The sequence below is a fragment of the Schistocerca americana genome, chromosome 2 (genome assembly GCF_021461395.2).
Source record: "Schistocerca americana isolate TAMUIC-IGC-003095 chromosome 2, iqSchAmer2.1, whole genome shotgun sequence".
Lineage (NCBI taxonomy): Eukaryota > Metazoa > Arthropoda > Insecta > Orthoptera > Acrididae > Schistocerca > Schistocerca americana.
This window is the reverse complement of record NC_060120.1, coordinates 99,465,497-99,481,227: the sequence shown is the minus strand read 5'-3', so window position 1 is coordinate 99,481,227 and position 15,731 is coordinate 99,465,497. Positions and strand designations below refer to the sequence as shown.

General features: G+C 43.3%; 2 non-coding genes across 2 annotated transcripts; one reads left to right on the top strand and one right to left on the bottom strand.

Annotated features, from left to right (window-relative positions):
* Positions 1 to 943: 943 nt before the first annotated feature.
* Trnat-ugu lies at positions 944 to 1,017 on the bottom strand. The gene has a single exon. It is a non-coding gene; the product is annotated as a tRNA-Thr (tRNA).
* A 58-nt stretch (positions 1,018 to 1,075) lies between these two features.
* Positions 1,076 to 1,150, top strand: Trnat-ugu. The gene has a single exon. It is a non-coding gene; the product is annotated as a tRNA-Thr (tRNA).
* The last annotated feature ends 14,581 nt before the right edge of the window (positions 1,151 to 15,731 follow it).

The window sequence follows — 15,731 nt, the reverse complement described above, 5'->3', positions numbered from 1 at the left end:
TGCTTATTTCGTGAGATATTTGGCCCGGTCACTATCAGTGGACCACGCTGTGTAAACTACACACCGCCGGCCGCGGTGGTCTAGCGGTTCTAGGCGCTCAGTCCGGAAGCGCGCGACTGCCTCGGGCATGGATGTGTGTGATGTTCTTAGGTTAGGTAGGTTTAAGTAGTTCTAAATTCTAGGGAACTGATGACCACAGAGGTTAAGTCCCATAGTGCTCAGAGCCATTTTGAAACTACACACCGCCAAGAGTGCACCTCCGGAGTACAAACTGCTGCAGCCTTGTTCCGCACAGCAAGACGAGCAGGGCTGGGCAAGACAGCACACAGACGTGAGTGGTGACCACGCCGGCTGGCGGCCAGTGAGCGCGCTGATGGCCGGCGGTGCTGCGGGAAGCCTAGGCCGGCGGCGGCGGCGGCGGCGGCGGCGGCGGCGGCGGCGGTCCGCCGGAGCGGCAGTAACGCGTCGCGACGCCCGGCGAGCGGGGAATTTCCGCTGGCCGGTGGCCGCGCGCCGCAACGCGGCAGTTTCCACGGCGCGGGCCCGCATGCATCGTCGTCCCCTTACTCCACTTTCTGCAGCATGTCCGTACGCCAATTTCCACACCGCTGGAAACTCGGTCGCCACGAGATCGCCATCGCACCGACAGTCCATCACAGCAGCTGCGAACATAAACAAGACGGGACAACAGAGACGGGTCTCTCTGAATGGACCTCAAATGGGCCTGTTCTGAGAGCTGCAAGTGAGGAACATTAAAAGAGAAGTACTATACTTGACAAAAGCATCATCTATATACTAAGATGGTATCTGTTCTTTCGGACATGTCCGAAAGAACAGATACCATCGCTGACCATGCAGCTCGTTAGAATGAAATTGCAATTAAAGAACACCCTTAGCTGCTTACAGGCGTTGCCATACGTCAACGGGGACATATGGAAATGTGTGCCCCGACCGGGACTCGAACCCGGGATCTCCTGCTTACATGGCAGACGCTCTATCCATCTGAGCCACCGAGGATGTGGGTTTCGCAGGAGGCATGCCAGAGATAAATCCCTGCAGTCGCGCTATCCTCTGTGCCCTCGGTGGCTCAGATGGATAGAGCGTCTGCCATGTAAGCAGGAGATCCCGGGTTCGAGTCCCGGTCGGGGCACACATTTTCATCTGTTCCCGTTGACGTATGTCAACGCCTGTAACCAGCTAAGGGTGTTCTTTAATTGTAATAAAAGCATCAATGCTACCATTGGTTTTGCCAACATAGAACTTAACTAAGCATGTCGCTGTTGATGTTGTAAGCCCTTATTTTCTTCTGAATTGAAACTACAGGATCCAGATCGTCCTACGCTAAGGCGTCGAAAGTCAAGTGATACCTGTTAATGTCGTGTTGAACCACCTTTTGCCTGTCATACTGCAGCAGCTCGACGTGACATGGACACAACAAATCCTTGGCGATCCCCTGCAGAAATATTGAGCCACGCTGCCTCTATAGCAACCATAATCCCACTGCAGTATTTTGTGCACGAACTGACCTCTTGACTACGTCCCATAAATGTTCGACCCGTGGCCAAATCATTTGCTCGAAATGTCCAGAATATTTTTCACACCAACTGCTAACAGTTGTGGTCTGATGTCATGGCGCGTTGTCGTCCACAAAAATTTCATTGATGTTTGGGAAAATGAAGTCCATGAATGGCTGCAAACATAGCCATTTCCAACAAATGATTCATTCAGATGCACGAGAGGAACCAGTTAATTCCACATAAACACAGCCCACCACCAACCTGCACAGTACCTTATTGACAACTTGGGTCCATGGCTTCGTGAGACCTGCGACACACTCGAACCCTACCATCAGCTCTTACCAACTGTAATCGGGACTCATCTGACCAGGCTACGGATTTCCAGTCGTCTAGGATCCAACCGGTATGATCACTAGACCAGGAGAGGGACTGCAGGCAATGTCGTGATGTTAGGGCAAAGACACTCGCGTCAGTCGTCTGCTGCCACAGCCCAATAATGCCAGATTTCGTCACACTGTCCTCATGGATGCGTACGTTGTAAGTCCCACATTGATTTCTGCGGTTTCTTCACGCAGTGTAGCTTATATGTTAGCGCTGACAACTCAATGCAAACCCCTCTGGACTTGGTTGTTAAATGAAGACCATTCACCATTGTGTTGTCCGTGGTGAGAGGTATTTTCATCTGAATTGAAACAACGGGATCCAGATCGTCCTACGATAAGGCGTCGAAAGTCAAGTGATACCTGCTAATGTCGTGTTGAACCACCTTTTGCCTGTCATACGGCAGCAGCTCGACGTGACATGGACACAACAAATCCTAGGGGATCCCCTGCAGAAATACTGAGCGCCGGCCGAAGTGGCCGTGCGGTTCTAGGCGCTGCAGTCTGGAACTGCGAGACCGCTACGGTCGCAGGTTCGAATCATGCCTCGGGCATGGATGTGTGTGATGTCCTAAGGTTAGTTAGGTTTAACTAGTTCTAAGTTCTAGGGGACTGATGACCTCAGAAGTTGAGTCCCATAGTGCTCAGAGCCATTTGAACCATTTTTTTGAAATACTGAGCCACGCTGCCTCTGTAGCATCCATAATGTCAGTGCAGTATTTTGTGAACCTACTGATCTCTTGACTACGTCCCATAAATGTTCGACCGGTGGCCAAATCATTTGCTCGAAATGTCCAGAATGTTCTTCACACCAACTGCGAACAGTCGTGGTCCGATGACATTGTGCATTGTCGTCCACAAAAGTTCAATCGTTGTTTCGGAACATGAAGTCCATGAATGGCTGAAAACATAGCCATTTCCAACCAATAATTCATTCAGTTGCACCAGAGGAACCAGTTCATTCCATAAACACAACCCAACACCAACCTGCACAGTGCATTGTTGACAACTTGGGTCCATGGCTTCGTGAGACGTGCGACAAACTCGAACCCTACCACCAACTGAAATCGGGATTCATCTGACCAGACTACGGATTTCCAGTCGTCTAGGGTCCAACCGGTATGGTCACTGGCCCAGGAGAGGGACTGCAGGCGATGTCGTGGTGTTAGGGCAATGACACTCGCGCCGGTCGTCTGCTGCCACAGCCCAATAATGCCAAATTTCGTCGCACTGTCCTGACGGATGCGTCCGTTGTAAGTCCCACATTGATCTCTGCGGTTATTTCACGCATATACATCTACATTTATACTCCGCAAGCCACACAACGGTGTGTGGCGGAGGGCACTTTACGTGCCACTGTCATTACCTCCCTTTCCTGTTCCAGTCGCGTATGGTTCGCGGGAAGAACGACTGTCTGAAAGCCTCCGTGCGCGCTCTAATCTCTCTAATTTTACATTCGTGATCTCCTCTGGAGGTATAAGTAGGGGGAAGCAATATATTCGATACCTCATCCAGAAACGCACCCTCTCGAAAACTGGCGAGCAAGGTACACCGCGATGCAGAGCGCCTCTCTTGCAGAGTCTGCCACTTGAGTTTGTTAAACATCTCCGTAACGCTATCACGGTTACCAAATAACCCTGTGACGAAACGCGCCGCTGTTCTTTGGATCTTCTCTATCTCCTCCGTCAACCCGATCTGGTACGGATCCCACACTGATGAGCAATATTCAAGTATAGGACGAACGAGTGTTTTGTAAGCCACCTCCTTCGTTGATGGACTACATTTTCTAAGGACTCTCCCAATGAATCTCAACCTGGTACCCGCCTTACCAACAATTAATTTTATATGATCATTCCACTTCAAATCGTTCCGCACGCATACTCCCAGATATTTTACAGAAGTAACTGCTAGCAGTGTTTGTTCCGCTATCATATAATCATACAATAAAGGATCCTTCTTTCTATGTATTCGCAATACATTACATTTGTCTATGTTAAGGGTCAGTTGCCACTCCCTGCACCAAGTGCCTATCCGCTGCAGATCTTCCTGCATTTCGCTACAATTTTCTAATGCTGCAACTTCTCTGTATACTACAACATCATCCGCGAAAAGCCGCATGGAACTTCCGACACTATCTACTAGGTCATTTATATATATTGTGAAAAGCAATGGTCCCATAACACTCCCCTGTGGCACGCCAGAGGTTACTTTAACTTCTGTAGACGTCTCTCCATTGATAACAACATGCTGTGTTCTGTTTGCTAAAAACTCTTCAATCCAGCCACACAGCTGGTCTGATATTCCGTAGGCTCTTACTTTGTTTATCAGGCGACAGTGCGGAACTGTATCGAACGCCTTCCGGAAGTCAAGAAAAATAGCATCTACCTGGGAGCCTGTATCTAATATTTTCTGGGTCTCATGAACAAATAAAGCGAGTTGGGTCTCACACGATGGCTGTTTCCGGAATCCATGTTGATTCCTACATAGTAGATTCTGGGTTTCGAAAAACGACATGATACTCGAGCAAAAAACATGTTCTAAAATTCTACAACAGATCGTCGTCAGAGATATAGGTCTATAGTTTTGCGCATCTGCTCGACGACCCTTCTTGAAGACTGGGACTACCTGTGCTCTTTTCCAATCATTTGGAACCTTCTGTTCCTCTAGAGACTTGCGGTACACGGCTGTTAGAAGGGGGGCAAGTGTTGCTTCTCTGTTAGCACTGACCACTCTATGCAAACCCCGCTGGTCTTGGTTGTTAAATGAAGGCTGTCGGCCACTGTGTTGTCCGTGGTGAGAGGTAATGCCTGATTTTGGTATTCTCTGCATACTCTTGAGTTGTGGATCTCGGAATATTGAATCCCCTAACGATTTCCGAAATGGAATGTCCCATGCGTCTAGCTCCAACTACCATTCCACGTTCAAAGTCTGTTAATTCGCGTCGTGTCGCCATACTCTCGTCGGAAACCTTTTCATATGATTCGTCTGAGTACAAATGACAGCTCTGTCAAGGCACCACCCTTTAATACCTTGTGTACGCGATACTACCGCCATCTGTATACATGCGCATTGCTGTCCCATTAGTCGTATCACCTCAGTGTATACCCGCCACATTAAACATTTTCTCCTACATCACAGACACCGTTAAGATAATTGTGTCAACAGTATCGTGGGCATGACACCTTTCTTTGATGCGTATTCTATACACTACAGACAATAACTTTTTAGAGCACGAAAAATTAAAACAACCTTTTCACCAACTTTTGCTGGTACAGATCTTCCTTTTTTGAAGGAGTATGAAAAGGGTGTGATGAAATGTTTAAATAGATAATGTTGTTAAAGTATTGAAAATTTATTTATCCGTAACAGTTCACTTAAAAATTTTCCTTATATAACAAAAGCACAATTTCCAGAGCCTGTTTTTCAAGTTTTAACAACAGTTTAATGACGTCCCATACCGTAAGAAGTATATTTTGGATCACTCCATTAGTAGCTTTTTGTCTTTTGTCTAAATGCTCTCTCCATATTTTTATGTTTCTTTTCGGCATTCCTCTCCCTCCAATTGTCAAATGTTATGTCATCTGCAAAATAAGTGATCAATACAATAACAAGTTTGCTTCCTGGGCCATCCTCCGTAGCAGGCACAGAAATATTTGTTTTGTAAATAAAAACCGCTTTTTCTTGCTGCACTGTATATTGTTTCTCCCAGACGCGTTTCGCCTTTTTACTTTAAGGCATCTTCAGTGGGATCTAGAATGTAACAGTTCTGTTTTGATATGTGTTATCTGTAGATTATAAAACAGTTCACATCTCGTTTTTTATGAAAATGAGTGGTTAATTACAGTTCTCATTTTTGATTGGCATCTGCGTTTCCTTTCATCTTGTCGCATGCTGGAGGTCGCACTATAACCTCATTTACAAAACATAAGCGCTGTTTCATGTTGCGAACTTCTTCACAATTTTCATAAGGTTTGCCCTTATTGTTGTGGCGCGCTATTAGTTTTCTGTCACTAGTTGCACATATTTGATCGAAAACTACGCTTTAAAGAGGTAACTACTGTGAGCTCAGCATATATCTCACCCTGTTTGGTTTGTTTACGTGTATGAAGCCAACCTAACGAAGTATATGCTGAAAACTAACGTCTACTCATTTGTGCATGTATGTGTGCATGTATGTGTGTGTGTGTGTGTGTGTGTGTGTGTGTGTGTGTGGAGAAAGACCGTGTATTCACATGAATTAAAATAAATAGATATTTCCTTTGTCATATTTGTGAATAGTATCATATGTACGAAAGTGTTGCCTCTGTCTTTAGATCCGTAATGTCACTTCCTTGCGGAAATCAAGATACCACTTCTCTTTCAACCGATCACTTCTCACGATATGTGACCTTTCTGCCAGGAAACAGGTAGTTGCACTACAGGAACGATACTCCATAGGCACGCAATTTGAGTAGAGCCTGCTTCTGAGGAACAGTGTCAAAAGCCTATTATTCCGATACTGATGTATCTTCTTGGAGGTTTATTCTGTTTAAAAGTCCAACATGTGAATCACGCTACGTTTCCCCTGAATTAACAATTCACAAAGCAATAGTAATAAACATACTTTATTCTTAAGACTCGCCGTCTGGAACGGAAAGAATTGCGTGTAGTACTGTCTCACCTAACTGTAGAAACAGTTCCACAAATATAGTACCTGTGGAATTACTGAGAAGGTGAACGACAGATCTTTCAGGGAACAAAGTCACGACAAACCTATTTCAGCATATTTTTAGAAAATAAATTAAAAATGCATAAAATTAAGCTAAATACAAAATACTTATAGCATTTTGAAAAGAAAAGTCTCTGCTATTTTAATATAAAAAGACCTAACCCCGTATCTCAGCCAATCGAATTCCGGGACTATGTATTCAGAAAGAACATTATTAGTCATAAAAGAGTGATCAGGACGAACTGAGGTGTCAGTTTGCAAATTATAGGTAATAGTGCAGGATTTTCTTAGTCATTTCGCGATCTGAAGTTAAATTGCTTCTACTGCCTGTGAAATAATTTGCAACGTTGTGCAACATATGGATTAACGACAAGTAGAAGCTTTAGGAGCGTCAGCTGCAGGAATGCAAACAAAACCGATTCATGGAATAATAAATAATTATTCAAAAATATGACTGGTTGCAGTTTTATGAATTTACGGACATTATTATCGTTTCGTTGCCATGTCTGTGTGGACCACACCTAAAGTGTTTGCAGTTACCTGTTATAAAACCTATTCTGACGCAATAACTATTTTTTTCATCTCACTACGATGTTTCTGTCCTTCTTACTGCTAACATTGCTGACGAGCCCTCAGTGGCGCATTAAACTGAGTTACTGCTTACCACAGATAATTTCCTAAAATGGATAGCCGCACATGGTTCTTCGACTGTTCTATGTTGTCTAGCGGGAGACTGTACACTATTCGCACTAGAAACGTATCGTTGTGAGCAGCTGTGTCCGGATGCTCTACTGAAAGCTAGTCTATATGTCAGGAGGTTGATTCGAGAAACCATCAACGAAGTGGTCCACACTGAGATATTGAAGGTTAATTTGCGTTTATTCGTACGCTATACGTATCCCAGTTACGGCAGCACTGAAAGCCCATGCTACAGCTCGCTGATTCGACTACGACGATTCAATACCGCCAATGGCGATTCATAGTCACATGACACATTCTAAATCGACAGACCGCGAACAAGGTCGACCACCCTTAAACAGCACTCTCAAACTCGCCGACCACAAGAGTCCGCCACAGAATGTCTGAACCCGGAGACGTACTCTAACCACCAGACATACCGCCTAATACTGTTCCCTGAACACTACGCCCTCCCGCGTGCAGCTCTCTGTTCCTATTTATGAACGCTGCTCTATCCCTGCCCTTTTTTCCTCTAAGTCGTCAGTCTTCTGACTGGTCTGATGCAGCCTGCCACGAGTTCCTCTTCTGAACTAACCTCTTCATGCCAGTGAGCACCTACGCCTTACGTCCTTAATTACACTACTGGCCATTAAAATTGCTACACCATGAAGATGACGCGCTACAGACGCGAAATTTAACCGACAGGAAGAAGATGCTGTGATATGCAAATGATTACATTTTCAGAGTATTCACACAAGGTTGGGACCGGTGGCGACACCTACAACGTGCTGACATGAGGAAAGTTTCCAACCGATTTCTCATACACAAACAGCAGTTGACCAGCGTTGCCTGGTGAAACGTTGTTGTGATGCCTCGTGTAAGGAGGAGAAATGCGTACCATCACGTTTCCGACTCTGATAAAGGTCGAATTGTAGTCTATCGCGATTACGGTTTATCGTATCGCGACATTGCTGCTCGCGTTGGTCGAGATCCAATGACTGTTAGCAGAATATGGAATTTGTGGGTTCAGGAGGGTAATACGGAGCTCCGTACTGGATCCAACGGCCTCGTATCACTAGCAGTCGAGATGACAGACATCTTATCCGCATGGCTGTAACGGATCGTGCAGCCACGTCTCGATCCCTGAGTCAACAGATGGGGACGTTTGCAAGACAACAACCATCTGCACGAACAGTTCGACGACGTTTGCAGCAGCATGGACTATCAGCTCTGAGACCATGGCTGCGGTTACCCTTGACGCTGCATCACAGACAGGAGCGCCTGCGATGGTGTACTCAACGACGAACCTGGGTGCACGAATGGCAAAACGTCATTTTTTCGGATGAATCCAGGTTCTGTTTACAGCATCATGATGGGCGCATCCGTGTTTGGCGACATCGCGGTGAACGTACATTGGAAGCGTGTATTCGCCATCGCCATACTGGCTTATCACCGGGCGTGATGATATGGGGTGCCATTGGTTACACATCTCGGTCACCTCTTGTTCGCATTGACGGCACATTGAACAGTGGACGTTACATTTTAGCTGTGTTACGACCCGTGGCTCTACCCTTCATTCGATCCCTGCGAAACCCTACATTTCAGCCGGATAATGCACGACCGCATGTTACAGGTCCTGTACGGGCCTTTGTGGATACAGAAAATGTTCGACTGCTGCCCTGGCCAGCACATTCTCCAGATCTCTCACCAATTGAAAACGTTTGGTCGATGGTGGCTGGGCAACTGCCTCGTCACAATACGCCAGTCACTACTCTTGATGAACTGTGGTATCGTGTTGAAGCTGCACGGGCAGCTGTACCTGTACACGCCATCCAAGCTCTGTTTGACTCAATGCCCAGGCATATCAAGGCCGTTATTACGGCCAGAGGTGGTCGTTCTGGGTACTGACGTCTCAGAATCTATGCACCCAAATTGCGTGAAAATGTAATCACTTGTCAGGTCTAGTATAATATATTTTTCCAATGAATACCCGTTTATCATCTGCATTTTTTCTTGGTGTAGCAGTTTTAATGGCCAGTAGTGTATTTACTATCTGTATTTCAATGTGCGTCTTTCTCGCCCTGAAGATTTTACCCTCTGCAGCTCTCTCCCGTACCATGGACGTTATTCCCTGGTGTCTTGTCACATGCCCTAACGTACTATCCCTTCTTGTCAGTGTTTTCTACGCGTCCTTTCTTCTCCTATTCTGCGGAGAACCTCATCATTCCTTAACTTATCAGTCCACCTAATTTTCAACATTCATATGTAGCATCACATCTCAAACGCTTTGATTCTCTTGTGCTCCGGTTTTCCCACCGTCCGTGTTTCACTACCATACAGTGCGGTGCTCCAAACGCACATTCTTAGAAATTTTTTGTTCAAATTAAGGCCTTTGATTGATACCAGTAAACTTCTCTTGGCCATAAATGCCCTCTCTGCCTGCGCTAGCCTGCTTTTATGTCCTCCTTACTTTGCCTGATATGAGTTCTTTTGCTACCAAGGTCATCTACTTCATGATCACCAATATTTAAGCTTTGCGCTTTTCTCATTTCTGTTATTTCTCATCATTTTTGTCTTTTTCCGGTTTATTCTCAGTCCATATTCTGTACTTATTAGATTGCTCATTCCGTTCAACAAATGTAATTCTTCTTCACTTTTACTGAGGACAGAAATGTCATCAGTGAATTTTATCACTGATATCTTTTCAGCCTAAACTTTAATCCCACTAATGATCCTTTGTTTTATTCCCATCATTCCTTCTTCGATACACAGATTCAACAATAGGGGCGAAAGACTCCATCCCTGTTCTTCACTCGTTTTAATCCGATCACTTCGTTCTTGGTCTTCCAGTCTTATTGCTCGCACTTGGTTCTTCTACATATTGCATATTATCCGTCTTTCCTCATAGTTTATTCCTAGTTTTCCCAGAATTTCGAATATCACGCCCAATTTTACATTATTGAGCGCTTTTTCTTGGTCGACAAATCCTCTGAGCCTGTCTTGCTTTTTCTTCAGTCTTGCTTTCATTATAAAGTACAACTTCAGAATTGCTGCTCTGCTACCTTTATCTTTCCGAAAGCCAAACTGATTGTCATCTAACAGATCCTCAGTTTTCTTTTCCATTCTTCCCCATATTCTACTTGTCAGCAGCTTGGATGTGCTGTTAAGCATATGGATTTGTGAGTTATCATACATATTGAGGTCGCACAAGTAGATTGTTTTGTTCTGAGACTTTTTTTTTCTTTAGATTAAACATGTAGTAACTAGAATGTTCATGATAAACGTTGTGGAAAGTCATATTTAGTTCGTTTTTTAATTTTTTTGCTAGGAATGTGTCATAAGCTGAAAATTACATTCAGTATTTTTAAAAGTGGATATTGCAGCCAGTTTATTCCGTAAAAGTTAGATGAGATAAGGATGTGTCACATAATAGAAGGAATTGTATCATTTGTGTTGTGTAGAGTTTATAGCGAGCATCCAGTCCTTTCAAGTGGGAGAGGGGGAGTGACTGTAGCTACCTGTCCATACGTGGCATTACCACCAAGGGCGACCATGGCGCATTCCATAATTCTGGTAATCTGTAGTTCCGTGAGAGGAAGCCATTTTTTGTGCATAAAATGGAGACTGCATTATGCAGGGAAGAAGGAGAAGGGAAAGAGGGAAACATAGTAGGCAGTCATGGTCTTGGAAAGAGAAATGACAGAGGTGAATGGTTAATTGACTTCTGCAGGGAAAGGCAGCTGATAGCGGCAAACACATGGTTCAAGAACCATAAGAGGAGGCTCTACACTTGGAAATCACCAGGGGATAAATACAGAAACCAAATCGATTTTATACTGGTAGAAGAAAGATACAGGAATGGAATCAAGAAGGTGCACACATTACCAGGCGCCGATATTAATAGTGACCACAACTTTCTTATGGCAGAAATAGAAATAAGAATGAAAAAACTGAAAAAGGCGACAATGGTGAAGAAGTGGGGATCTAGAGAAGATAAGGTCCAACAAAGAACAAATTACAGAAATGCTGTCTCGGGACTTTCTAAACACATTACGAGACAAAGAAGCACCTGATAATGCCAACGAGTACTGGAATATGCTGAAAGAAGGAATCATTAAAGTAGCACAGCAAAATATAGGATATGTAAAAGGGAAAAGGTAAAAAAAACCATGGGTCACACAAGAAATGATTTCCAAGATGGAGGAGAGAAGAAAATTGAAAAACAAGAACACTCAAGATGCAAGAAAGATATACCGAAGGTTAAATAACGAACTGCGAAGAGAAACAGAGCAGGCTAGGAAAAAATGGCTAAAAGAAGAATGTGATGAAATTGAAGAACTGGACAGGAAGGGAAGATACGACTTACTATACAACAGAGTAAAGACTATGACATGGGAACAAAACAGAGCAGGAAGTGCTACTATGGAAATTTTGAGTAAACACGAAGAGGTAGTGTACAAAGATCGTGACGATGTCCTCCAGAGATGGGAAGAATATATAAAAGAGCTATATGACACAAATAGCAAACCAGAAACTCTGGAACTTGAATCACACAACAGTGTAAGTGATGAAGAGAAAGGACCGACCATCATAATGGAAGAAGTAAAGTCTGCCATTGCTGCAATGAAAAATGGCAAAGCAGTAGGTACAGATACAATACCGGGAGAAATACTAAAATGCTTTAACCACAATGGAATAAGAGAAATATTGAGGTTATGTAATAAAATATATGACAGTGGTGAATGGCCTGATGACTTTTTGACAACAGTAATGATTCCATTACCGAAAAAACAAGGAACCAAGAAATGCAGCGAGCACAGGACAATCAGCCTCATTTCACATGCAGCCAAAGTGATGTTAAGAATAATTAATAAAAGACTTGAAAAAGTAATAGAAGAGAATCTCGGCGAGGAGCAGTTTGGCTTTAGACGGAATACGGGCACCAGAGATGCAATAGGGCTCCTACGAATCTTGGGAGAAAGGTTTATTGTAAAAGTAAGAGACCTACATATGTGCTTCATCGATTTAGAAAAGGCATTTGACAATGTGGTTTGGGACAAGCTGGCGACTATTATGAGGGAAAAGAGAGTGGACTGGAAAACCAGAAGACTTATAAACTCATTATTCCTTAAGCAAAAAGTTTCAGTTAAAGTGAGTGGAGAAAGTACAAACTGGATCAGACTAGGGAAAGGAGTAAGACAAGGATGCTGTTTATCGCCTACTCTTTTCAACCTGTACTTGGAAAATATGATTGACCAATGCTCATTAGATGACAGAGGAGTAGAAATTGGAGGAATAAGAGTAGGGTGCTTGAGATTTGCTGATTACATGGTCCTTCTAGCCACCGGGGAAAGAAAATTACAGGATTTGGTGGACACCATTGCAACTAACGGAAAAAAAATATGGAATGAAAATTAACACAAATAAAATAAAAGTATTGGCAATAGGAGGAAATAAGGAAATAAAAATTGTGCTGAATGGAGAAACACTAGAATAGGTGCAAAATTTTAAGTATCTTGGAAGCAGGATAGACACCGACTGGAAGTGCACCACAGAAATTAAAACAAGGATAGCAATGGCAAAAGAGGCGTTTTATAAGAAAAGGAGAATCTTCTGCAGTGGTCTGGACAGAGAACTCAGAAAGAGACTCATACAATGTCTTGTATGGAGTGTTCTTCTATATGGCGCTGAAACATGGACTATGAGGAAAAAAGACAGAGAAAGGCTGGAGGTTTTTGAGATCTGGACGTGGCGGAAGATGGAAAGAATAAGTTGGATGGACAGAGTAAAAAATGAAGAGGTACTGAGAAGAGTGAGAGACAAAAGACAGTTACTAGATGTAATAAAGAGAAGAAAAAGAAATTGGATTGGGCATATATTAAGAAAGAATGACGGACTGATAAAAACAGTTTTAGAAGGTTATGTAGAAGGGAAAAGAAAGCGAGGAAGGAAGAGATTCCAGATACTGTATGACATGATGGACGGTACAACATACAGCAGCCTTAAGAAGAAAGCAATGGATCGCAGAAAATGGGGAGGCAAAGGACCTGCTAATATAGCAGATAACTGATGATGATGATGATGATGATGATGATGATGTAGTTCCGTGAGGAAGTGCTACGCACACTGCAGAATCAACAAATGGAAGGAGGATAATGTACTCTAGACAGGTGGTTGTCATCCAAACCAGCCACCATTGGACACTAACGTTTACACACTACATGTAAGAAGTGAGGAACTAAGAGCGGAGACAAGAGGAGATATTTGCCAAGTTACATCTTTAGGCCGAGAGGAAGGAAGTGTTAGAGGAAGTACGAGAAGAGTACTAAGAATCAATTGTTACAAGTTACAGATATTATTTTTATATTTTTAGACTTATTTTGAACTCACTGTATTGTCATAAATTATGGGAGTGCCAAATGAAATCTGTTTCCTTTTGCTTCTTAGTATCGGAGAATTTTCAGTTCCATGCCTGAAGTCTACCAGCAACCTGTTACAAATTTTTGCAACAAAATATAAAACTTCATTCTGTACTCTAGACAGTGATTCATAATCCAAAAGGAAAATTCTACTTTTAGTATGAGGGTAATGAACTGTATAGTTTAATTCACTACTGTTGCTAACCCCTTCTTCCACTAGGGAGTAAATGTACTCTACGTTTGCATCTACATACATACTCCGTAAGCCACCGGATCGTGCATGCCGGACGGTACTTTGCATCACTAAAGGCATGTTCTTTCCTGTGCAACTCGCAAATAGGGTGAGGAAAAAACTACTCTCTGTATGTCTCAGTATGAGCGCTAATCTCTCTAATCTTACCACCACGATCCTTCAGTAAAATTTACTCTGGTAAATCTGCCTAATACTCGCGTGTTGACCGAACCTTCAGCTAACAAATGTGGGAACCCGCCTCCGAATTGCTTCTATGTCTTCCTTTAATCCGACCTGGTCCGGATCCCAAACACTCGAACAGTATTCAACAATGAGTCGCACTAGTGTTCTATATGCGGTCTCCTTTACAGAGGAACACACGTCCTCAAAATTTTCCCAATAAACCGAAGTTGACCGTTCGCCTTCCCTACTACAATTCTTACATGTTCATTGCATTTCCCACTGCTTTGTAACGTTACGCCTAGATGTTTTATCGACTTTACTGAGTCAGGCAGCACACTAGTAGTACTGTATTCGAATGTTACGGGCTTTATTTTCCTACTCAACGTAATTAACTTACATTTTACTACATTTAGAGCTACCTGCCGTTCATCACACCAGCTAGAAATATTGTCTAACAAATCATCTTCTATCTTCCTACAGTCACTCAACGACGATACCTTCCCAAAGCTTCATCAGCAAACAGCCGTAGTTTGTTTCTCGTGCTGCCCGTCAGATCATTTATGTATAGAGAATAAAAGCGCTCCTATCACATTTTCCTGGGGCTATCATTACGATTACTTTGTCTTTGATGTACACTCGCCGTCGAGTATAGCATATTGGTTCTGTTACTTAAGAATTCTTCGAGTCATACCTGGGAAAATAATTCGCCAATCGTCTGCGTTGGGGTCAAAATCTTTCCAGAAATCAAAAAAATGGTTCAAATGGCTCTGAGCGCTATGGGACTTAACATCTGAGGCCATCAATCCCCTAGAACTTAGAACTACTTAAATCTAACTAACCTAAGGACATCACACACATCCATGCCCGAGGCAGGATTCGAACCTGCGACCGTAGCGGTCTCGTGTTTCCAGACTGAAGCACCTAGAGCGCTCGGTCACATCAGCCGGCTTTCCAGAAATCCTGGAATATGATATTTGCCTGTTGTTCTTTATCTATGGTTAGCAGGGTATCATGTGCGCAAGGGGCAATCTGAGATGGAATATGACGGTGTTAGTTGTTGTATGCTTTGTGCAACGTTCTTCTCTACTAACTTTTGGGCGTCGTCATATGCGTGTTCTCTTTTGAACCGAGATACGACAGCTTACGCTTCCTCAGCATTTTCCGAATTTTGTTATTAAACCACGGCGGATCTTTTATCCTCTTAATCCACTTACTCGGCATATAATTCTCCAGAGCGCGGTTTACAATCAATCTAATCTTTGCCCATAATTCCTCTAAGTCCATCGTATTGAAATTAAAAGACAATGAGTGGTCATCATTTAGTTGCTGAATTAGTGAAGTTCGCTGGCGGGAGGAACACAACTTTTGTTCAGGCGAATACAGGGTCATAAATACAAAATCAAATAGGGGTAATGCAGGAGTAGGTTTAATAATGAATAAAAAAAATAGGAATGCGGATAAGCTACTACAAACAGCACAGTGAACGCATTATTGTGGCCAAGATAGACACGAAGCCCACGCCTACTACAGTAGTACAAGTTTATATGCCAACTACTATGCAGATGACGAAGAAATTGAAGAAATGTATGAGGAAATAAAAGAAATTATTCAGAT